The sequence below is a fragment of the Malania oleifera genome, chromosome 5, assembly GCF_029873635.1.
Source record: "Malania oleifera isolate guangnan ecotype guangnan chromosome 5, ASM2987363v1, whole genome shotgun sequence".
Classification (NCBI taxonomy): Eukaryota; Viridiplantae; Streptophyta; class Magnoliopsida; order Santalales; family Ximeniaceae; genus Malania; species Malania oleifera.
Genome location: NC_080421.1, coordinates 61,296,902 through 61,324,215, shown reverse-complemented (window position 1 = coordinate 61,324,215; position 27,314 = coordinate 61,296,902).

The following is a 27,314-nucleotide window of genomic DNA, read 5'->3' as shown; positions in this document are numbered from 1 at the left end:
CCCCTCCTCCACATCCTCCGGCCACCGCTGCACCACTCCAGACCTCCAGCCAGACACCATCTGTTGTAGCCGAGAACCAGTCAGCGGCCTTCTGCAACTCTGGCAGAGCCTCACGGCTCTCTGCAACACTCCACCGCCAGCCCTCTGCACCCACCGCAGACTCTCCATCTCAGATCCCTCTAGGCTTCCAACCTCTTACTCTCGCACTGCCAAGACCTCCCTGCAGCCTCCGCTCGAGCCTCCATTCGAGCCTGTCTCCAGCCTCTGGCGACAACATCACAGCAACACAGCTTCTGCTCTGGCTCTGGCTATCGGCCAGCAACCACACCAGATACAACTCCAGCACCTAGCCAACCACTGAGTCCACAACCACAAACTCATCACCGTCACACCAGCCCCGGCATCGCCAACCTCCCAGCCTCACCTAGATCCGGTGAGTCGCAACTAGCTTCAATACCAGATCAACCTCTGTCCACATAGCAGCAGCAGCGCCGCCGTTGCTCCCCGCAGATCTAGTCCAGCCCCTTGCAACTCTCCACGACGACACCACCAGGGCCCCGAGCACTTCTCCAGTTGCTGGTCCTGCTGGAAACCGAGAGAAGCTCCCCAACACCAGCAACCGTCGCCGTTCCTCCATCGCCGCCACAAGCTCTCTGCCCCGCCGCTTTTCACCGTCGCCGAGCCTAGCTCCGATCACCTTTCCTTGCTGTCGTCGCCGCTCCCAGCCTCAACTCTCCGGTGGTACCCCTCGCTGTAAGTCCCTGTACACACTCACACATACAGTAAACACACACACACTGCACATACTGTTGCACTTACACACACACACAATCTGCATATATATATATATATATATATATATATATTTTATTACTTTGTTATTATTATTATTATTATAGATTGTGGTATATTTAACTGTCCCTGTTTTTTTTTTTTTTATACGTATATATCTCACATCAATTTATTTCTTTTGCAGGATTTTTCTTCCTTTTTGTAGCAATATTTATTTAAGTTATATATAAATTATATAGATTTGATATCAATTCGTCTTTTATGGCAGAATTTTTCTTCTTTCTAATTTAGGGAGTCCATATTATTACTGTATTGGTATTTAGGGTTTTAGGCCATATTCATTGTTGTGTGTTTTAGGGTGTCTTGGTTATTATTGTATTCATTTTATGTTGAATAATTGTAAATTCATGGTTGTGTATTATTTTTGGTTGCCATATTGAATAGGTACACATTAATTTTGGCGATAACTTGTTTCCATAAATTCAATTATTTTCTTGCCATTCTCATTAGGTTACATATTTTAATTCTAAATTTGATTTGTTTCCTTAGTTAATTGTTCATACATGCGTGTGTTTGTTTTAAGGAAAGTGTTATAAAATATGTGCATTATATGTAACGCTACTATTTATAATATGGTCATTATATTATCATTACTATTGATATTATTTATTATTATTATTATCACTATTGTATTTATCATTATTACTGTTAATATTATTAGTATTATTCCTATTATCATCATTCATTCATTCATTCATTATTATTTATTATTATCATATACTTTTTTTTTTACTATTTTCTATATTTATATTTTATTACAGTATTTAGTATTCATAGTATTTTTGTTAAGTATTTTCGTGTGTTTGTCCCTATGATTTTATTGCGGGGGTATGAGCCTTTGGGCATCATGTACCCTAAGCTCTGAGGGAATATATATATATGTATATATTGTATTTATTTATTTATTTATTTTTTTATAAATTCCTAAAAAAGAGTAATTTAAAGACTTATTAGATTAACTTAGGGATAATTTCAAGTTAATTAGGTACCGTTCGTAAGAACGGGCGCGTAGGGGGTGCTTGTACCTTCCCCTCGCGTAACCGAACTCCCGAGCCTAACTCTGGTAACATAGACCCATTCTACCCCTAACGGGGTAGTAATCATGTGTTCTAACCACACTAAAAGGTTAGTGGCGACTCCGATATTCCCATTTTTCTTTCAAAATTAAAATTGATTTTTAATTTCGCTGCCCGGGAAACACGTGCTCCTGAGACGTCGCGAGAATGAGCAAGGAATCCCTGTTGACGTAAAATTGTATCGTGGCGTGATTGGGAGTCTCCTATATCTCATTGCTATAGGCCTGATATTATGTTTAGTGTGTGTATGTGTGCTAGATTTCAAGCTGCCCCTAAGGAATCCCATCTAAAAGCTGTTAAACGAATCCTTAGGTATCTAGTTGGGATTATAGAGTTAGGCTTATGCTACCCTAAGCATATTGCTTTTGAGATTGTTAGTTATACTAATATTGACTTTGCCGGTAGTAAAGTAGTAAAAGCACTAGCGGCACTTGTCATTATTTAGGACAATCTCTTGATTCTTGGTTCTCCAAGAAACAAAACTCAGTTGCCTTGTCCACAGCAGAAGCAGAATATATTGCGATTGGAAGTTGTTGTGCACAAACTCTTTATATGAAACAACAACTTGTATTTTGGATTGCACTATAAAACAATACAGTTTAAATATGATAATACTAGTGCAATTAACATCTCTAAAAATCCTATCTCACACTCACGAACTAAACACATTGAGATTAAACATCATTTCCTTCGTGATCATGTGCAAAAAGGCGATGTGGCTCTTGAGTTTGTATGCACTAATGAATAGTGGGTAGATATACTTACTAAACCACTTCCCGAGGATAGGTTCATACAAATTAGACATGAGTTAGGCTTAATGCACAGTAGAGAAGCTTCTTAGATGTTTCATAAATTGCATAAATTTAGGGGGAGCTCTCAAGTGAAATTTAACATATCTAAGAAACTCATCTTACTGTTGATATGCCTACTTGTTTTAGACTTAGTGGGTGTTGCTCATTGCTTGTGTGCGAATTTTATATATCTATTGCATAATCATATTGGATGTAATGAGTACTGATCATTCATTATGCCGCACAATTTCTTGTTCACTTCCTGATGATAATGAAACTTTTACTTGATTGTTGGACCATACTAAACTATTTGAGTAGTTGTGGATAAACTACTAGGAAATATTTAAACTCAAATAGGTTACACTTATATAGGATTTATTTTGGAAAGTCCGAATTAAAAACGGCACTCTGCCAAATTTTTTCTAAATCTTTCCAAAATTTTTCATGTATAGCTATAATACTTACCCATTGCCTAGAGTGTTAACTCATATGGCCCTTTTTGCTGTTGCCCGCTCTGCCAAATTTTTTCTAAATCTTTCCAAAATTTTTCATGTATAACTGTAATACTTACCCATTGCCTAGAGTGTTAACTCATATGGCCCTTTTTGCTGTTGCCAAAAAGGGGTGATGAAAAAGGAAAAAAATAATGGGTAAAATAACTTAGTTAAAGATAAAGCGGATGCATATTGATAGGGGAAGCCTTTTTAGGCTTAAATCCATATTTTTGCTAATTGTATTTGTCATCATAAAAAAGGGGGAGAATGTTGACCTTATAGGTCACGCCCTGTTTTGATTATGACAAATACTCACTGTATCTAATGGGTGTTTGAGACTTTGTATAGGAACCTAAAATTGTCAAGATTAAGATGCACATAAAGCAAGTGAAGCTTGAAGACCAAAGTCCATTATGTTGTAATAAATTTATATTTCATTTGCAAAATTGGTCTGTAATAGTAAATTAGGGGACTTTACTTGTAATAATCATACACCCCACGTGCATGGTCTAATAGGTAAACTTAGATTTAAAAACGCAACTAAAATTGGACCTAAAGAGATCCTAGGACACTCACCTTTGCACTCATATATGTTAGGCACTTGAATAGGGTGTTGGTGAATTAAAACTAGACCGAAATTGTAATAACCCCAAAAAGGGTTATAGAAGATTAGTTGAGTGATTTCAAAAAAAAATAATGATTAATTAAATAATTAATTTTTTAATTTTTTAATTTTAATTTTTTTTTGGAATCACTTTACTAATCTTCTATAGCCCTTTTTGGGGTTATTATAGAAATGCACACTTTGTGCACTTTCGGTTGACCGGCACATGCAGTTCATTCTGCCCTAGTCGACTGAACCTCCTAGGAGTTAACTTTTTGACTATGTGGTCGACTAAGCCTAAAATGTACTCTCACGCTCTGGTTGACCGAGGGTCCTCAGGAGATATCTTAATGGTCTGGTTGACCGAATCATCCAATTCAAATATCCCTGGTTGACCAAACCGTGTTAGTTGGGAAAATCGCCTCTCCTGGTCGACCGACCCTGATAGTTCAAAATTGGCTCGATTGACCGAGCCATATGAACTTTGGTCGACCAAAAGCTTTCTGGTTGGCTGGGGCTCTCGGGTTGCCTTGCATTTTTACCGTTGCTAACTTATTTTTAAAGGGTTTAAATATTTAAAACATCATTAATCTTTTCTAATAATACCAGGCTTGTCCCCATTGGTTATATTTCATGGGGTGTCTATAAATACCCCTTCATTTGGGAAAATTAGCAAGATGATTAGAAAATCAAAGTGAAAAAATTATTTAAAGCCAAAAGTTTCCTACTGCTCATACTTTCTCTAAAACCACTCAATCTTAACTTCTACAACTTTCCATAACCTTTGTAAGTGTATAGAGTGTTTGTGCAAAGAGGTTTTGTCACGACCTGCTACATTTCCACATTTTTTTTTCAAAATATAATAAAATAAATATCACTGATCTCAGCAAATCATAATCCACCTGGACCCATGGGTACTAGGGATACATTAGAAAAACATCACGGAAGCCTATACAGCAGCGAACATAAATCACAAACACCTCATTGTACCATACATCACAATACCAAAGTTACTACAATCACTATATGTATATGTACACAATACACAACCCAAAAATGTCTAGGGCCATCCCACAAAATACATCCGAATTTATCAAAACACTTACCCTTCTAGGAGGGCAGACCAACCATACTAGATCAGCGGGCTTTACCCGCTCTCCTACCAGGGGCTCCTGTAAAATTTATGAAATTCGGGGTGAGACACCTCTCAGTAAGGGAAATAAACTAATACTAGTGTGTGGCAACATGAGTATTCCGTGTTATACATATATCGTACAGAAACATATTTAACAACTGTTATATTATATCTGGGAAAACATATATATCATCATAACATGGCAGAACATACTGCATTTTCATAATCATATCTCATCTCATAAAATATACTAATACAAAAACATTCCTGGTAGGTTAGCTAGCTGTTGTCATGTATTACCCCCACATGACTGGGTTGTGTGGCCCGAATGCAAGACCTGACAATGGTTGGCCGACCACTGCTAAGTCAAAAGTACAGTCTATAAGTCTGATGGGTCTGCCAAACCTAGTCCGTACACCAGAGGCGCTCACACACTTCTTAAAAACCACATCGACCATCCAATCTCACACCACTCTGTACATCGGCGTTAACACAAATATTATGATCACGAAGACCATGGACACATAGCAACGGTACCGTGCAAGTGCTAGCTTAAACCAAGTCAACCCGTACGTTGGTATTACACATTTTATCATAGCTTCGCCTGTATGCCGGTAAATCATAGCACAGCCCGTACTCTGGAAAATCACATCTATAGCTCAGCCCATACGCTGGCAAATCATATCATAGCACAGCCCGTACGTTGGCAAATCACATCCATAGCATAGCCCATATGCTGGCGAAATATATCCATAGCTCAGCCCGTATACTGGCAAATCATACATATAGTACAGCCCATACGCCGGCAAAACATATAAAAATCTCAGCCCGTACGCTAATTTTCCATTATAAAAATCCGTATCATAATCACATTTCCAGAAAATAGTATTTCATAACAACTTCTACTCTTGCCACACTAACAGGTTTTCCACATATTCAACATACCATCATTTTAACCAATGTTTTCTCAAATATAAATCATATATATAACATATTTACTTTCCTAAAATCAAATGCTATATATATACATACATTTTCTCAAAAAGTACTAGCTTAGTTTATCCCCTTACCTGATTCTTGAAAAGCCCCTAAGAAAATTCATCCCGCACCCGCAGGGTTCCCCGTTCAACACCCTGAAAACGGAATTTCCCAAAACTAAAGTTCAGTATTTCTACATGTATATCACTTCCTACAATTTTCAAATAACCAAATATTGAGTAGAAAGTCTTACCCTGGATTTGGGATAGTTTCCAATTCAGCCCCACCGATGATCCGCTCCGGCAGACTTGCAGAGAACTTTCCCCGGAGCGTCGTGGTGGCTTCAGATCGTCGAACCGGTGAAAATCCACCCAAAATCGAAGAGAGAAGGAGGAGGGACCGAAGGGTAGGAGAGAGAAAAGATCTGCACAGAAAATTTCAGCCGAAAATGAGCTTTAGGCCTATTTAAACTGTGTCCTTCGTCGACGAGCCACGTCACCTCGTCAACAAGGTCAATACAAAATTCGTCGACAAACTCTCCCCTTCATCGACGAAATTCAGAAACCCCAAAATCATCCCCTTAGTATTTTTTTGTCAATGAACTACGTCACCTCGTCGACGAGTCTTGTAGAAAGTTTGTCGACAAACTCCAACCCTCGTCGATGAGCTCTTGTTATACCATCATCGATGAGTCCCCTGTATTCGTCGACGAGGAGCTGAAAAATTCCTAGGATTATCCTTTACAAAATGTAACATTGTCGACGAAGTCAACTGCCTCCTTCTGTTTCCGATTTCCATTTCCCTTTCTTTTTATTATTTAAATATCATTATTCTTCGGGTCGTACATTCTCCCCTCCTTATAAAATTTCATCCTCGAAATTTACTATTCACATAACTCGTCATCCCTTAACAAGAAAAGGGTCTACTTATTTTATTTCTTACCCTCACTTATGGCGGAGGAATGCTGTGGTAATATTCCAAGTCCTGGGAGACTACATATAAACAAAAGAAAAAAATTCTCCCAAAACTATAATGCTACACTAATTAAACCATTACATGTACCTGTAAAAGAAATACTACCTAATTACTTACATTTTACCCAATCACACTTCTTGGAATAGATGCGGATACTTCTATTTCATCTGTTTCTTGGATTCCCAAGAAGCCTCTTCAAAGGTATGATTCCTCCCCAAAACTTTCACCTGAGAATCTTCTTGTTATGTAATTCCTGTATTTTCCTATCTAGAATCTGTATTGGTACCTCCACATACACCAGTGAATCACTAAGCTCTAATTCATCATAACTGATGATATGAGAAGGATCTGGGACGTATTTCCTTAACATAGCAACATGGAATACGTCGTGGATCCTGAACAACATAGGTGGTAAAGCTAGCTTGTAAGCTATCGGTCCTACTTTATTTAGAATCTTAAATGGACCGATAAACCTAGGACTAAGTTTACCTTTTTTCCCAAATCGCATAACCCCTTTCAACGGAGCTATCTTCAAAAACACATAATTAACCATATCAAATTCCAGATTCCTGTGGCGATTATCAGCATAATTTTTCTGTCAGCTCTGAGCTGCACTAATCCTGTCTCTAATAAGCCAAATCTTATCACGCGCTTGTTGTACAAGCTCTGGCCCCACTACTCGCTGCTCACCCACTTCATCCCAAAATAAAGGAGAACGACATCTGTTGACCTTACGTGTCACGCCCGGTTTTGATTATGACAAATACTCATTGTATCTAATAGGTAATTGAGTTTTTGTGCAGGAATCAAGAATGACAAGATCAAGATGTGCACAAAGCAAGAAAGGCTTGAAGACAGTTTCATAAACTCTTAATTGAAATATTTTCCAGTGAAATTGTCTGTAATAGTAATTAGGGTTTTTCGGTTTGTAATAAGCTCACACACATCACATGAATGATTTACTTCGTAAGCTCAAACCGAACCATAGAAAGACCTTAGAGTGTACCTTCGGGCGACCGAAGGTCGACCGACACCGAACTTTTTCGGTGTCTTCAAAATTGGACCCCAAGTGGCCTTAGGACACACACATATGCACATATGTTTATTAGGCACTTAAAACTGATTGAGTTGGGTCAATTCGGGACCGAAATGCACACTTGGTGCACTTTCGGTCGACCGAGCCAAACAGTTCAAATTGGCCCGGTCGATCGAAACCGGTCCTGGTCAACTATTTGACCCGGTCCCGGTCGACCGACCCCTTACAGGTCATTTGACCTCGGTCGACCGAACCACCTGGGAGTCGACTATTTGACCCCCCCGTCGACCGACCACTTTTGTACTCCAACAACTCGGTCGACCGAAGCGCCTCGGGAGAATTCCCAACAACTCGGTCGACCGAGCCGTGCAGTTCAAAAAGGCCTCGGTCGACCGAAACTCGGAGATTTCAAAAATCGCCCTTACTCGGTCGACCGACCCCTTAGTTCAAATTGTCCTCGATCGACCGAGCTACTTGAGTCCCGGTCGACCGAGCTACTTTTGGTCGACCGGACCTCTCGGGTTGTTCCCATTTTTACCGTGATTAATATTTTTCTAAACAGGGTTAAAATGCATTAAACTCCACTAAACTTTTCTAATAATACCCTATAGGTCCCCAACGGTCATATTTTCTCCCTTGCCTATATATATATGTCTTCATTTGCAAAGATTAGGTGGGATTAGCCACTTTTGATTTGGGAAAATTCTTTGAAAAACCAAAACCCTATAATACTCATTTCCAAGCTACATTCACTCATGCTTACCTTCTTCAATCTCTTAAACCCTTTGTATGTCGATTGAGTGTGTTTGTTTAGTAGGTTTGCTTTCCCATTCATATTTGATTGTTGTATTATCTTTGAGAGCTAAACCTTGAGTATTCTTAGGGGACTTTATTAATAAGTCTATCCTAAGAAAACTTTGATAGATCTTCTAAGATTTGCATCTCCATTGCAACATCTTAAGAAGATTGTATCTATATTTTGGTTGCAAAACATTTTCAAATATCTACTGTGTTATTAATCTTGAAAATATTTGATGAGATATTTGCTAGTGTGATAAATCTTTGTTGCAATACTCGTTAACTCGTATATCTCTTGCTGAATACAAAGATTGAACATCCTTTTGCAAACCAAACTCATACGTTGTTAGAGCTTCATATACATATGTGTATTGAGAAAACTTGTTGATTGAAATATATGAAGTCTGGATGATATCTTTGTTTGAGCACTTAGATTGAATATCCTGTGATACAAAGATCATTTAGGTTTGCACTCTCACGCACTCATTACAACGATAGTAAATCTATTTGAGAGTTGACATCTTAGACCACACTGAGCTTACAAATTATTGCATATTTGTGGTGTATATTATTGCGCGAATTTGGGTACATATCTGCTTTACTTGAAAGCACAATCACTGTACCATTTCAGTATAATACACACTGGTTGTATTTCTAGGCACGGGCCTGAAGAGGGAGACTAGCCCTGGAATAGTCCCGGATTGGCTTAGACCTGGTTAGGAAAGCTAGGTGCGTCGTCCTGTTAAGGCGTGTAGGTTGAGGTCAGCCCCGCTAATTGACCTGGTTAAGGTTGAGGTCAGCCCTGTGTTAATTTGACCTGGTTGTAAACGGTGCCGCTCCACCCTTAAGTGAGCTCTTAGTGGAATCCTCTAGCTTGCGAGCTTGAGGCAGGGACGTAGGCACGGTTGGCCGAACCCCGATAACATATCGTGTGTTCATTTATATTTCCGCACTTTATATTAGCCGCACATGTGTGTTATGGGTGAATGATGCGTATGACTTAAATTTCACATTATACTTATCTACGCATTTGGAAATTGAATAGGCAGACCCTAGGTTGTGTATATACTGCTGTTTATCCGGCTTAACCTAGGTGATAAATTTTAAAATTCCAATTCACCCCCCCTCTTGGGAAAACACCAATTCTAACAATTGGTATCAGAGCCTTGTTGCACTTGACTTAAACGTTTTTGTAAAAGATCGCAATGGCTCACATTGGTGTATCCCCATTCGTTGAGGGACAGTCACTTTCCAGCCCTCCAGTATTTTGTGGTGTCAACTATACCATGTGGAAAGTTAAAATGACCATATTCTTGAAATCTATTGACTGGAGGGTCTGGCTTGTAACTGCCAAAGGAAGATGTGCACAAATACATGAAAATGATTTTAATATGATTAGTTCTAATGCCATGAACATGTTACATCTTGCTTTAGATTCTGATATCTTTGTTGAGTTTGTGGCATATCAAAGTGCACAGGAAATCTGGGATAAACTGGAAAAGAAATATGGAAAATCCTAGGAATTAGAAATGGTAACTCCTCCAGATGCTCCAAGCTTAAATGATCAAGAGGAGGTAATTCATGAGCTAGACATCAAAGATGAGGTATATGATTCTTACTCTAGCCCTCTTGATGATTTATGTAATGAATGCTATATTGGGTCATATACTGAATCATCTGTTGATAATGCTGTAAATGGTTCATGCGATGTTTACTATGAAAAATTCTGCGATGAATCATATGTTTGTTTTTGTGACATATCAAATGCTGGACCATCTGTTGAATATCATGATAAGTTTGATAATGATGTTTGTGATGATTCATATATTGAATGTTGTAGTTTATTAAGGAATGAATCATCGCTTGTACTTCATGATAGCCCTATTGAGTATGCATGCAATGATTCGCATAAAAATGATTGTGATAACTCTTATGGTGAATCATGTGCTGATTTGAATAGTAAAAGCATGCTATCATATGAAGAACTAGAAAAGACTTTGTTGAAAATCCACAAGTTTCTAGTTATAATCTCTAAGCATGAAATACGCCTAAAGAATGAGAACAAAAAAATAGCAAAACAATTAAAGGGGCTGAAAAATTTTCATGCGATTCTTGAAAAGAAAAAGGTTAAGAAAATATTGAATATTGCATGCTTGGATGAAGAAAGAAATGATTATTCGAAAATTGCTCTTGAGATTAAAAATGATACGAATAATCATAATCAACCTTTCGGACCTAAAGAGAAAAATTTTTTCAAAAAGGGTTCGGGTTGCTCACATAAAACCAATGATCCAGTCTCACTAAAGAAATATGAATTAAATAAGCACAATCCTTCACGTATATTCTATACTTGCTTATTTTGCAAATTTGTGTGGCATATGTGGTTTAATTGCCTACTAAGAAGCGAGAGAGGACTAGAAAAAGAAATGAGATGGATAATCAGTGAAGCAAACCTCGTAGGACTTAAAGAAAAGCAAACTCAAACTGAAAATGCATTCTTGCTATCCTTTCTTTATTCCTAGGATTAGGAGTTGAGACGATTGTAGTGTCAGGAAGTGATTGTTGTTTAAAACGAAACTCTTAGTATGCATACTCACTAAACTATCTTGTTATACTAAGAACCTTTATCCACTTCCAAATGGACATGGCATGTATGCCCGGTATTTAGGTCTAATTGCTTAACCCATGCTATCATATCTGTAGGACACTATCCAATCACCATTGAGCACAAGTTAAGAAAAGCGTTATACTCCGCAGTGCCCGGTACCTAAAATAGGTCGATAAAGTCGATTCTCGGTACTCACTTCATTTGAGCAATATCTTTCACCAAGAACCCCTAAGAATCATGGTTATGCTATTACACATCAAATCTGGACCTTAGGGAGAACTTTGGATCAAAGATCAAGAAAAACTGGGAAAATCTATTGTGCTCGGTCGACCGAGCACTTCAGTTATAAAACGCCTCGGTCGACCAGTGTGTGTTGACTTTGACCCATCACGGTCGACCGAAACATGGCACATTACACCCTCTCGGTCGACCGGCCATTCTAGTTCATTTTTGCCTCGGTCGACCAAAAAGTGTCGGTACCTGGGGAATTTCAAGCGTCGGTCGACCGTATCTACTCCTGGTCGACCGAGCTGCGATATAAATGTTGAATCTCTTCATTTTCAGCTCATTTGCGCGAAATTCTCAAGAGACTTTCCATTCCCTTCTTGTATTTCCTAATATCCTAGCCTCACATCATCATTCCCATGGCACACATTGAAGCTCACGATCTTGCACATGCCGAGGATGAGTACTTTCTCTCTGACAGATGCAAGATGCGGTATATACGGGAGTTCCGTCCCAAGGAGGTTATACTTGGTAAGATACTCGACTTAGTCTTTATGGGTCAATATTTTCAGAATATATTAGACATGTTTGAGTATCAGGGGTGGAGATCATTTATCTCCTACTAGCCTGGGGGACATTACCCGACGTTCGTTAGGATGTTTTATACCAACCTTAGCAATGATGAGAACAGGTATTTCTCTCGTGTTCTGAGGACAGATGTGCGTTTTGATGCACAATATATCTCTGAAGTCCTCGACATTGGCCGTGGTGATTTTCAGTGCCCCGAGGTGGGTAACACCTGGATCCTTGATCAGGGATTTACCGTAGCCACATTCGCCAATCTGACCATGTCTGACCCTGGCACTGCTAGCCAGATCCATCCTCCCCAGTACAGACAGTTCAGCCTAGAGGCTAAGATCATGCACCATCTGATCACATATAATATCCTGCCCAAGGCGGGATCTAGAGTGCATGTCTCCTTTTTGGATTGCTTCGTCATGTGGTGCCTCTTTGCTCGAAAGAAATTGGACCTGCCGAGTTTGATTATCTGGTGGATGATGGCCAAGACGATTGGCCACCGAGTGATCATGCCATATGGAGGTATCCTGAACAAATTGTTCAGAAGCATTGGAGTGACGAGGACGAATGTGGCTTCACTGAAGAGGAGACGACCGGCGGACACCTTCTCTGGAGTGACCCTTAGACTGATGGGGTATGAGCTCGTAGGGAACGCTTGGGCGTCCTCTAGAGTAGCACATGTTGGGGCCCCACAGGAGCCACCACAGCATCCACAGCCATCGATGGTAGATCTCATGGCTGCTATCTCCGGCTTGTCAGACATGTTTATACAGTTTAGAGGATCAGTCCAGTCTGACTTACAGGATCTTGCATCGTCATCCACTGCACTTCGGCAGGAGTTCCAACAGCACTCCATCTCCACTGATAGCCGTCTTACAGACTTGGAGCGGACTATGATAGCTGGCTTCAGTGAGCTGAGTGATCGCATTCAGGAGATGCAGGATGAGAGAGATCGGATGACGATGGACTTTGACTTTGATGCCGCCGATGGTGGTGATGGAGGAGAGGATGGAGGAGAAGATGGAGGAGATGATGGAGGGGAGATCTAGACTCCAAAGTTGTCCACAGATCAGATAGCGTGGCCTTGATTCTTTTTGTTGTTTTGTTATATCATCTGATCTGTATTAAATAAAACAGCTCTTTCGCTTTATCTTGTACTCTTATGATATTATTGACATACTACCTTGGTTATTTATGATATATACATATATGCGTCTGAAGTATCTTGACTTGCATGCTCTTGTGATTAATTGTGTATGGTATTGAAATGCATTTGTTGAGATTTTCCTGCTGGTAGATGATAGGTTCTCGTGTGCCTTACTTTTATAATACTGGTTGTTTGAGATCGTTTTTGTGCAGGTAATATTTGGGAAATATCCTATTTACAGCCGGCATGCTGCCGAATTTTCTATAGACATTTGCCCAAATAATTGAAACATTACTCGTGTGTGCCAAATGTATATACATACATGTGAAGTATTTGTTTCATAATTTGCATACATTTAGGGGGAGCATCTGAAACAAATATTCATCTTGTCTTGCTCACAAAATACACTGGGATTGGGTGTACTTTAAATCAAGTGTGGCTTGTGCTTAAATAGAATGAAATATGTTCATATTGCCACTGCTACTTGATTTGCCATATGATCATGCATGTAAATCATAAATTTTTGGATCACTATGGTTATGATTTTTCTGGTTATAAATGAGTATGCGCATAATTGACAAACCAGAAAAGGTTCTCTTCTTTTTAAGCAACTTCCCCAATTCTTTTTGCATATATTTAAGGGGAATATATATATACATATATATATATATATACATATATATATATATATATATATATATATATATATGCATATCTATATCCAGTTATAAAAGCAAGAACTGAACTCATATTGGATATATCATATGTCTTGCTAGTGTGCTTACTTGTCTACATGACTTGTTCTTTCCATGCATTAAAATTTTATGTCATATCTTAAGGGTGGTGCGCTATATAACTGGCTTATTGAAAACATGTGAAAATGCATGTGAATCAGTTAGACTGCATTTATGCTCAAACCTTATTTTTACTATCATATGCCTTGTGCCCTTAACTCAAATCTTCCACGGGTTTTATGATATGTCCCATTGTTCAAAGGTTTTTGTATATTTCTGGCTTAATTATGGTTGCTATGACATCTACATCTTGAAATCACCAGTTATATTGATTGTGCACACACTTTATACCTTCATTGCACAAACTGTCCAATTTATGTTTAATATCTCACTTGCTAAAAATTGGACCATACTGAACTGTTTGAGTAGTTGCGGATTAATTGTTAGAAGATTTAAACTCAAACAGGTCATACTTATACAGGATATCTTTTGGAAAGTCCAATTTACAAACGACACTCTGCCAAAATTTTTCCAATATCTTTCCAAAATCCATCACGTATAAGTATACTAGTCACCCATTGCCTAGGATTTTCAATTCAAATAGCCCTTTTTGCTGTTGCCAAAAGGGGGAGATGGAAAGGCAAAAATAATGGTCTTATTCATTTAAATACATTTGATGCATATTGTGAGGGGGAGCCTTCTTAGGCTTAACCATATATTTTGAGCCTTCTTAGGCTTAACCCTATATTTTTGCTTGTCGTATTTGTCATCATCAAAAAGGGGGAGATTGTTGACCTTACGTGTCACGCCCGGTTTTGATTATGACAAATACTCATTGTATCTAATGGGTAATTGAGTTTTTGTGCAGGAATCAAGAATGACAAGATCAAGATGTGCATAAAGCAAGAAAGGCTTGAAGACAGTTTCATAAACTCTTAATTGAAATATTTTCCAGTGAAATTGTCTGTAATAGTAATTAGGGTTTTTCGATTTGTAATAAGCTCACACACATCACATGAATGATTTACTTTGTAAGCTCAAACCGAACCATAGAAAGACCTTAGAGTGTACCTTCGGGCGACCGAAGGTCGACCGACACCGGACTTTTTCGGTGTCTTCAAAATTGGACCCCAAGTGGCCTTAGGACACACACATATGCACATATGTTTATTAGGCACTTAAAATTGATTGTGTTGGGTCAATTCGGGACCGAAATGCACACTTGGTGCACTTTCGGTCGACCGAGCCAAACAGTTCAAATTGGCCCGGTCGATCGAAACCGGTCCGGGTCAACTATTTGACTCGGTCCCGGTCGACCAACCCCTTACAGGTCATTTGACCTCGGTCGACCGAACCACCTGGGAGTCGACTATTTGACCCCCCAGTCGACCGACCACTTTTGTACTCCAACAACTCGGTCGACCGAAGCGCCTCGGGAGAATTCCCAACAACTCGGTCAACCGAGCCGTGCAGTTCAAAAAGGCCTCGGTCGATCGAAACTCGGAGATTTCAAAAATTGCCCTTACCCGGTCGACCGACCCCTTAGTTCAAAATGTCTTCGGTCGACCGAGCTACTTGAGTCCCGGTCGACCGAGCTACTTTTGGTCGACCGGACCTCTCGAGTTGTTCCCATTTTTACCGTGGTTAATATTTTTCTAAACAGGGTTAAAATGCATTAAACTCCACTAAACTTTTCTAATAATACCCTATAGGTCCCCAACGGTCATATTTTCTCCCTTGCCTATATATATATGTCTTCATTTGCAAAGATTAGGTGGGATTAGCCACTTTTGATTTGGGAAAATTCTTTGAAAAACCAAAACCCTATAATACTCATTTCCAAGCTACATTCACTCATGCTTACCTTCTTCAATCTCTTAAACCCTTTGTAAGTCGATTGAGTGTGTTTGTTTAGTAGGTTTGCTTTCCCATTCATATTTGATTGTTGTATTATCTTTGAGAGCTAAACCTTGAGTATTCTTAGGGGACTTTATTAATAAGTCTATCCTAAGAAAACTTTGATAGATCTTCTAAGATTTGCATCTCCATTGCAACATCTTAAGAAGATTGTATCTATATTTTGGTTGCAAAACATTTTCAAATATCTACTGTGTTATTAATCTTGAAAATATTTGATGAGATATTTGCTAGTGTGATAAATCTTTGTTGCAATACTCGTTAACTCGTATATCTCTTGCTGAATACAAAGATTGAACATCCTTTTGCAAACCAAACTCATACGTTGTTAGAGCTTCATATACATATGTGTATTGAGAAAACTTGTTGATTGAAATATATGAAGTCTGGATGATATCTTTGTTTGAGCACTTAGATTGAATATCCTGTGATACAAAGATCATTTAGGTTTGCACTCTCACGCACTCATTACAACGATAGTAAATCTATTTGAGAGTTGACATCTTAGACCACACTGAGCTTACAAATTATTTCATATTTGTGGTGTATATTATTGCGCGAATTTGGGTACATATCTGCTTTACTTGAAAGCACAATCACTGTACCATTTCAGTATAATACACACTGGTTGTATTTCCAGGCACGGGCCTGAAGAGGGAGACTAGCCCTGGAATAGTCCCGGATTGGCTTAGACCCGGTTAGGAAAGCTAGGTGCGTCGTCCTGTTAAGACGTGTAGGTTGAGGTCAGCTCTGCTAATTGACCTGGTTAAGGTTGAGGTCAGCCCTGTGTTAATTTGACCTGGTTGTAAACGGTGCCGCTCCACCCTTAAGTGAGCTCTTAGTGGAATCCTCTAGCTTGCGAGCTTGAGGCGGGGACGTAGGCACGGTTGGCCGAACCCCGATAACATATCGTGTGTTCATTTATATTTCCGCACTTTATATTAGCCGCACATGTGTGTTATGGGTGAATGATGCGTATGACTTAAATTTCACATTATACTTATCTACGCATTTGGAAATTGAATAGGCAGACCCTAGGTTGTGTATATACTGCTATTTATCCGGCTTAACCTAGGTGATAAATTTTAAAATTCCAATTCACCCCCCCTCTTGGGAATACACCAATTCTAACAACATCTCCTACCGTATAAAACCTCAAATGGTGTCATGCCAATGCTGGTTTGATAACTGTTATTATACGCAAGTTCTACTAGTGGCATGAACTGAGTCCAACTACCCCCAAAATCCAATACACACGCACGGAGCATATCTCTAATGTCTGTATCGTCCTCTCAGTCTGTCCATCTAACTGAGGATGGAATGCCGTGCTAAATGAAAATTGAGACCCTAGTGCTTCCTATAGACTCTTCCAAAAACGTGACATAAAACGCGGGTCTCGATCTGACACAATCGATACTGGCACCCCATGAGAACGAACTATCTCCTAAATGTAGATCTCCGCTAAACGGTTAAGGGAGTAGCTGATCTTGATAGGTATAAAGTGGGCGGTATTAGTCAAATGGTCAACAATCACCCAGATGGCATTCTAGCCATGTAATGTCGTCGGTAACCTGACACGAAGTCCATAGATATAAGATCCCACTTCCACTCTGGGATAAATAACGGCTGGAACTATCCTGCCGGCCTCTGGTGCTCAGCCTTTACCCGCTGGCACGTCAAACACTGGGTTACATACTCGGTGATCTCTCTCTTCATACTACTCCACCAGTACGACTCTCGCAGATCTCTGTACATCTTCATACTACTAGAATGAATTGTATACAAAGATTTGTGAGCCTCCTCTAAAATAGTCTTTCTGATCTCTGTATCGGCAGGAACGCATAATCTGGAATGGAACCGTAAAGCTTCGTCATTTGGAATACTGAATTCCTCCCCCTGACCATTTTGTACTCTATCCATCATCTCTGCTAATTCTGGGTCTTCTTTCTGGGCAGCTTTAATTCTCTCCTGTAGAATAGGCTGCACTACTAAACTGGCTATGTGAGCCTGAGAACCACTCTCAACTAATTTAATGCCAAGTCTCTCCAGATCCATCTTGATCGGATACTGGATCTTCATAGTCGCCAACGTTGATTCCCTGGATTTCCTACTCAATGCATTAGTTACCACGTTTGTTTTCCCTGGGTGATAACTGATGATACAATCAAAATCCTTAATTAGCTCCAACCACCTTGTCTGCCTCATATTCAGTTCCTTCTACGTGAAGAAATACTTTAAGCTCTTGTGGTTGGAGAAAATCTCACACGGTTCTCCGTACAGGTAATGCCTCCAAATTTTCAATGCGTGTACCACTGCAACCAATTCAAGATCATGTCTTAAGTAGTTCTTTCCATATTCTTTCAATTGTCTGGACGCATACTCCACTACCCTGCCATGCTGCATCAATGCACAGCCAAGTCCCTTCAAGGACGCATCACTGTAAATGACATACCCCTTATCCCTTGATGGGATAACCAAAACTGGTGTTGTGACTAATCTTTGCTTCAGTTCTTGAAACTCTACTCACAGCTATCGTCCCACTCAAATCTGACATTCTTCCTCATCAGTCATGTCAAAGGTCCTGACAAAGCTGAGAATCCTTTAACGAAATGGCGGTAATAGCCATCTAGCCCCAAGAAACTCCTGATCTCCTAGACATTTCTTGGTCTAGCCTAATTCACTACCGCCTTAATCTTACTAGGATCCATAGAAATACCATCTACAGATAGAACATGCCCCAAGAACACGACTTTCTCAAGCCAGAATTCACATTTATTAAACTTAGCGTACAACTTCTTTTCCTAAAGTGTCTGCAAAACCTACCTCAAGTGTGTCTCATGCTCCTCATAGCTCCTCAAATAGACCAGTACATCATCAATAAAAACAACAACAAACTAGTCTAGGTATTGGTGGAAGACTCTGTTCATCAAGTCTATAAATACCACAGGAGCATTCGTCAAACCAAATGGCATAACAAGAAACTTGTAATGCCCGTGTCTGGTCCTGAAGGTCATCTTCGAGACGTCTTCTGCTTTCACTTTTACCTAATGGTAACCGGATCTGAGGTCAATCTTCGAATACACCCATGTAACCTGGAGCTGATCAAATAAATCATCGATACGAGGTAGAGGATACTTGTTCTTGATTGTCACTTCATTAATCTCCCTATAGTCTATACACATCCTCATAGTCCTGTCTTTCTTCTTCACAAATAAAACTATAGCTCCCCACAAAGATACACTGGTTCGTTTGAAGCCCTTATCAAGTAGATCTTGCAACTGATTCTTTAATTCTGCCAATTCTGCTGGTGCCATCCAATAAGGTACTTTAGAAATCGGCACTATACCGGAGGGTAGATCAATAGGAAAATCTACCTAACGATTGGATGACAAGCCTAGTAACTCATCTGGGAAAACATCTATAAACTCCTTTACTACAGGCGTGCTAGAAAGTTTTAATTCATTCTCTGAACTCTCCTTCACAACCACCACATATCGCTGACAACCACTCAGCAGTAGTCTTCTGGCCTGAATAGCTGAAACTAGCTGAGGCGAGGATTGCACTCGCAACCCTACGAACTTGAATTCTGCTTCCCCCAGAGATTTGAATATCACTTCTCGTGCTTGACAATCTATGCTGAAAAAATTAGCTGCTAGCCAATCCATGCCAAATATAACATCAAACTCGTGCATGTCTAGCACTATCAGATCAGCAGACAAAGTCTTTCCTTGAATATTAACTGGACAACCTCGGAGCACCCTACTACACCTCACTGCTGACCTAGTCAGTGTAGATACCAACAATTCAACATCTAATGTTTGTGTTTCAGCCCCACATAATTTAACACACCCCAAAGACACGAACGTGTGTGTAGCTCCTGAATCAAACAATGCAATAACTTTAAAAGAAAGAATAATAACCATACCTGTCACCACATCACCTGCTGTCTCAGCCTCACCAGGCGTCAGAGTAAACACCCTGGCTGGAGTCGTATTCCTATGCTGGCCCCCACGTGGGGCCTGATAACCTCCCCAGTATGGTCTAATATCGTCGACGAAGTCGACTACCTCCTTCTATTTTCGATTTCCATTTCCGTTTCTTTTTATTATTTAAATATCATTATTCTTCGGGTCGTTACAAGTTTTCTCTTTCATTGTTGGGTGATTGAATCGATTTTTACGAGGGCAAAACCTAAGTGTTCTTAGGGAGCTTTGCTTATAAGCTTATCCTAAGAATACTTGTATTGAACTTCTGAGTGTTACATTTTCGTTGCAATAAATTAGAAAGTTTGTATTTGTTTTGGATTGCAAAACGTTTTCAAAAACATACTCAAATATCTTGTGTGATTTATATTTGATAATCTTGTGAGAAGATATTTGTGTTTGTGATATTAATCTTTGTGTAATATTTATTCACTCACATATTATTTGCTGAATACAAAGATTACATATCTTTTGCAAACCAAGCATATACACTATATTTGTAATTGAGACATCCTACTGATTGAGATACTTGAGACTCACTTGACATCTTGTGTGAACACGTTTGATTAAATATTTTGAGATACACAGATTGTTGTTGAAACTCTAACTTACTCATTACACTGATAGAAAATATACATGAGGAGTGAAATATTAGACCACACTGAGCTTACATATTAAATCATTTGTGATGTTTGTGATTGAACGGATTTGGGTACAAATCTGCTTTACGTAAAAACACTTTTCTGTTGTACCATTTGATTGTTAAATCTGAGTGTTTCCAGACGTGGCCTGAGGGGGCGGTAATCCAGCCCAGTAAGGATTGGTTTAAAGGTTGAGGTCAGCCCTGTGCTAATTGACCTGGTTTGTATTCGTGCTGCTCCACCCATTTAAGTGAGCAAGTTATAGTGGTAATCCTTGTGCTTGTTAGCCAAGGCGGGGACGTAGGCAATTGGCCGAACCTCGATAACATCTCTGCATGTCACTTTTACTTTACTGCTTTCTGGTGCATGTGGCGTTGATTAAATTGCTTTATTTAAATTCTGGTATATTTACTTTACTTGCACTAGATTGTCCTTAAGGTTGTGAACATACTGGTGTTAGAACATTTACCTAGGGATTAAATTTAAAAATACCAATTCACCCTCCCCCCCCCCCCCTCTTGGGAACATGGTAAAACTAACAATATATATATATTGCTTGATTGCCTTGTATTTCAAAAATCAAATTTCTCCCACTCTTTCATTTGTAAAATATTTTTGGGGGAAAACTTTTTACAAGATCCTTGGAAAGCTTGACCATGTATTTAACTTATATATACATTGCTTGAAAGCTTCCTTATTTTTGAGAGATTTCAATGATCAATTTCTCCTATACCCTTCACTTGGAAAATTATTTTCGAGAAAATTTTGTTTATACAAGATAGGCTTGAGCTTGAGCATATATTCACACACACACACACACACACACACACACACACACACATATTGCTTGAAAGTCTATTTGAAATTTGTTTTTAAAAGGTCAATCTTGTTGAAATATTTTTCTCCCGCTCTTCATTTTGAAAAATCTTTTTGAGAAAATATTTTGAGTTTTACAAGGTAGCATTAAGCATATATCTCACTCATATATATTGGCTTGAAAAGCTCCTTGAGAAAGGCTAGAGCATGTATTCATTCATATACTTTGCTTGGAAGCTTTTTACATTTACTTTTTTTAAAGGTCAATCATATTAAGATAAGACCCTAGTGTTCTCCTACTCTTAATCTTGAAATATATTTGTTGGAGAATTTCTTTGGGGTATTCAAAGAGAGCCTTGAGCAACTTATTCATTCATATATTTTTTGCTTGAAAGGCTACTCATGTTTGAAGGTAAATATTAGTAAAAATCATTTTCCCTACTCTCCTACTTTATTTGCTAAATATTCTTGAGAGAGAAATGTATATACTCTCACCGTTTTTACATAAAAAATATTTTGAGAGGAAAAACTATACTTTATCGAGTTTCATTTTATAAATCATATGAGAGTGCATATAGTTCTTTAATGTGTACAAATCTACTTATTTTTAAAAGCATCCTACTTGTACAAAAAATGTTTTATGTACCACTTTGGCTCAACTTGGTGAATTGAGCTAGGGAGCCTCCACCTTGTAAGGAGGAACTAGTTTGGCCCAGCCTAGTAAATTGAGCTGGGGAGACTCTGCTCCGAAAGGAGGACCGATTTGGCTCAACCCGGCAAGAGAGTTAGGGAGACTTTGCCCTTTAAGAAGGATTGTAAACGGTGTCGCTCCGCCTGATTAAGTGAGCAAAGTAGCGGAATCCTTAGGTGGTTTGTCCAAGGTTGGGGAGTAGATAGGATTGATCAAACCTCGATAACAAATATTATGTCTGCTCTCTCTCTCTCTCTCTCTCTCTCTCTCTCTCTCTCTCTCTCTCTCTCTCTTATCTATTTAATTTCCGCACTTTAATTTCTGTGCATGTATGTTTAATTATTTATCATCTTGATTGTTTTACATACATGCTTTTAAATATTTGTGGTATTGGTGTTTTCATAGAAAGACCCTAGGTTGTGTAATACTGGTTGTGCTTTAAAATTCAACACACTTAACTTAGGAAAAATTTTTAATACCCAATTCACCCCCCCCCCCCTCTTAGGATCACACCATTCCTGTCAATGTGATTTGCTTTGAATATGTGTCACATTCCCAACATCATTCATGACTTTCTTTCTCAAAAGATAATGATAAAAATATTAACAGTAAAGACAACAACAACAACAATAACAACAACAAAAATAATAATAATAATAATAATAATAATAATAATAATAATAATAATAATAATAATAATGAAACTAATGATGTAAACCTAAGAGGGGGGTGAATTGGGTATTTAAAAATTATTTAGCGAAATCTCAATTTATTTTAACCCTTTTAAATTAACCAATCACAACCTTACACAAATATCAAATACTATCAACTAATCAATGACCGTATTATACCAATCGACAGTCCTAGATATATATGAGAAGTTGAAAATACAATCTAAATTTTTTCCTTTAGTAATTTCAGTAATCAGCCATTTCAATATTCAAACCAAAATTTCAGCAACAACCAAATATTCTCTTAAGACAAAAATTTAGTAATCTAACTCAGATAAGTTAGATGATTATTCTTTGAACTATTTAAACAACCACAATAGCTTTTACTTCAACCAACCACAAACAGATTCAAGTAACAATTATTATTTGAATTTTTAGCCAATAATATAAACCATAAAAATTATCAACAATCTCACTTTAATTACTAGATGCAAACTCAATCAATATCTTAGTGTTTAGCAAGTTTTTCCAACAAATTCAGAACATACACACAGATTATAAAGTGTAGAATTTAAGGAGATAGGGAAAGAAGAGAGAACACCATATTTTTTACACGGTTCAACTTACCACCTACGTCCTTGCCTCAAACAACTTGCTGTGAGGATTTCCTTTACTACTCTGTTCAATAGGTGGAGTATCCCTCTCTCCGTTGGCAGGTGGAGACCCCTCTCTAATGAGAACACCATCTTGTTAGGCAACGATTCAAAGCCATGAACTGTCAAAGTTGCAAAAACAGCAATAAAAGATATTTGTACAAGCTAAACACTCTCAACAGAGCAAAAATTGTATAAGTTAAAGTACTATATACTTCAAATAATCAATATAGAATTGAAGCTCACAAAGACTTCTAAGGTATTCTGATTGTAGGATGGAGAATTGAGAAAATCAAATTAGAACTTCGTCAAGGGCTTTTAGCAAAAACTCATAGCAATTTTTCGGAAAGTATATCAAGAGTAGAACAAGAATTTGAATTGTATGTGTGAGTATTAGGTTGCGTTGATTTTGTGAAACTCATCCTTATATAGAGTAGAAAGTAATCTTACCATTTTTCCCCAAGTTTGGAAACCAAATCAATCGAATCTGAAAAGAAAATCAGCGTTGTTAGAAGTTTAAAACATAGACTTCAGTCGCCTGAAGCATGAGGTTAGTCGCCAGAACTTATTTAAAATAGTGCTCTAGAACAAGCAGTAGCAGTTTAGTCACCTGGCCCCGTCACCTGGCCATGTTCTATTTTCCTATTAACACTGGAAGTAGCATATTAGCCGCTTGAGCGTTAATCCTTAGTCGCCCAACTACTATGCAACTTATTGTTTTTCCCATTTTGATTCCAAAACTTGTTTAGATTGACTTTGAAAAGAATTTTGTACCTTATGAAAATATTTTCCATGTTTTAAATCAGGTCTCTAAGTTCAGAATAAATCCTAAGAGTTTTAAACACAATATTGAAATTGGAAGTACTTACATGACTCTAAAAAAAATAAATACAATTAAATTCCTAAGACTTCATGTCATATAGCTTCAATAATTGTCCGAATTTTGATCAACTCTCCAATATGCTTCATATTCCTCATGACTTGTAGCTTTAAATTTAAGTTTCATTCAATCTTTTCAAGTAGAATAATTGTACTTTGTAAAACACTTGATTCTTGAAACTTAACTTGAAAACACAATTAGTAACCTTAATTTGTTATCATCAAAACGAGATTAAGCCTTATTAGGTCAACAAATAATAATAATAATAATAATATCAATGTTCATTAATATCAATAGTAATGATAGTTACTATTACGGTAAAATTGAAAAACTCTCCTTGAGTTTCTGAATATTAACCTTTACCACCTAAACTTTTAAAAATTACGAAAAAACTTTTGATATTTAATTTTATTAACAGAAGGAATCTCATGTCAATTAACTGATAGTCAACTATTTAATCCACATGTAAAAAATGAATTTCACTCATAACAAGATGACATTTTTTTTAATTATTTCATTAAATTAAAATATGTTCAACTAGGAAACATCAATTTAATAAATTATGTTTGGAAATTGGTCCATTAAGCACAATGTTTTGAAAAATTGAATTGATGAGCATAAGACTCCTAACTAGATTTTCAGTTGATTAGCACATTTGGTTTGATTGGATTGGATCAATCAAATATTTAAACATAATAACATTGTCAACATGTTTCAAAGGCTCAGCTCTACTAGTGTGAATCTTCAAACATATTGACACACATGGTGAACTCAAATTATGAAATTAAGAAATGGGGAATAAGAAGTTGGTCAAAAACTTGTCAATAGAGTCACCACTAACCTACTTTAACCTTGTGAGGTTAGAACACCTATTTAATTACTACCAATTAATCTAGTTGACTAGCTATCCCTAGAGTCCAAGCAAACAATAATCAAAGGTTTACATACCAAAGTCGAATTACAAAGTACATTTATGCGAGGAGAAGATATTAGCACCCTTTATACACCTGTTCTACGAATGGTACCTACTAACCTATAAATAATCACCTATCCATATTTATTGTCCTTTATTTTAGTAAGATTATCTTGCCATTTAATAATATTGTTCAACCTTGCATTCCCATGATATTTTGACTTAGAACGCAAGATCTCCCTCACCTTAAGAAAATCGATAGGGAGTGCTATTGTGGGCTATGCCATCCATCATCAGATAAATTAAGGTTCTTTCAATTTTTTGTTTTTTCATTTGATCTATTTGCAGCTCAGATAAGAGTTGAATATTAACACAAAAACAATCCAATCATGCAAAATGTATCCACGAGCAGCATTAAATGATTTAAGTAAACATGTATACTACTTAGTGAAGGCAAACCAAACCTTCTCTCGGGTAAATCAAATGGAACCCACGAGCAGCTTTAGCACCTCAAGCTCATCAAAACAAGGGGAAATCACATTATGCACAAAACACAAGGCCACCCACACCTTCACACCTCTTTTCCTTGTACATTTCAATCTTTGAACCCAATTTAAAATCACCCCTATGCCCAAAATAGTTTTAAAACTAAAATAGGCTAATAAAAAATAGATGGAAACTTTTAGGTATTTTCTTAAATTTTTGTCATTTTTTTTTGTATTTTTAATCAATGAATTGCCATTAAAATGAAATAAAATTCAAATAAATGAGTTACATCAACTAAAAACTAATAAAATTCAAAATAAACTCTAAAACCCTAAAAGGAACTCTCTTAACAAATTAAAACCATTTAAAATAATAACTTTCTAATTTGAGAAGCCAACAAAAAATTGAAGAAATTATTAAAAAAAAAAATCATGAAATTGCTTCTAAAAGAAAAGGATAATTTTTTTTTTATTTTTCCTTATTTATTTCATGATTTTTTACTATGAAAAACTTTTTTTTTTTTTTTAAATTGAATTTTAAAGCATATTAAAAGAATTAAAAAATAATTAAATAATTAAAAGAAGGAAGGATCGATCAACCCTTTTGCCTAGACTAACCAACTAATATGCATTGAGGCCATTTTAAAAATGTAATTCTGGCATATGTGGCTTGGGCAAGCGAATGAGGGAGCTTCCTGTTGTCTTTTCTAGTGTCTCGCCAAAAAAACATCAAAACCTTAAACCATATCCATCACTATTCTAACATCTCCTTTTGTCGAAACATCATGCCTCTGATGATGTTCAATTCCTTGGACTTCACCAAATGAGGTGTAACTAAAGAAAAAGCCACCAAAAGGCCCCAAAAGAAGTCTCTCTTGCTAGGCTGGCTACAACTGGTGGTAATGGTGATGGTCATGCAATCTATCAATTCTAGGGTCTTTTTGCCTCCCAAACACTAGATTTGTTGTTTTTTGTCCCATATTGGTAGAATAGTTTCACATTAGTTTAATAAGTTGTTTTGAATTTTTTGTATTATTTGTCTCACATTGGAGAAAAGTGTTTTTTGGACTTGAGGTTGAAGCTATATAAAGAGTTCAACTCTCCATTTGTAAAACGCACCTCAAAGTTGTACTTTGTCAAAAAATAGTGGATTGATTGTCGGCGCCCGAGGACATAGGTAATTCTATACAGAATCTCGTTAATTTCTTGTCTTGTTCTTTTTACTGTTTTATTATTAGTTTCTGCATTGCTTTAGTTTCTTATATATTCAATAAGCCATAGTTGTAGTATTCGTGTTTGACACAAGTGGGGTGCCCGACACAACAATAAATATCATAGCTAGGTTGAATAGTGTCAATACGGAGGTGTTCCTCTGTTAGGATCCTTGATTCCACTATTGATGGCCTAAGAAAGACCTTGTCTAAGCTAGTGCTTAGAGACCATTGCAGCTAAGTCGCTCCCTGGAAGTCAGCCTGGTCAAAGTGGAATTTCATAGAATAAAACAGAGTAGACACAATTGGTACATACTATTCATCCTAGGTCTTTTGCTTTGTTGGTTGCTATTTTTTTTTTATTTTTTATTTTGGATAATGCACCGGGAATCCACGAGTCCGTTTTACGGTCCACGTGACT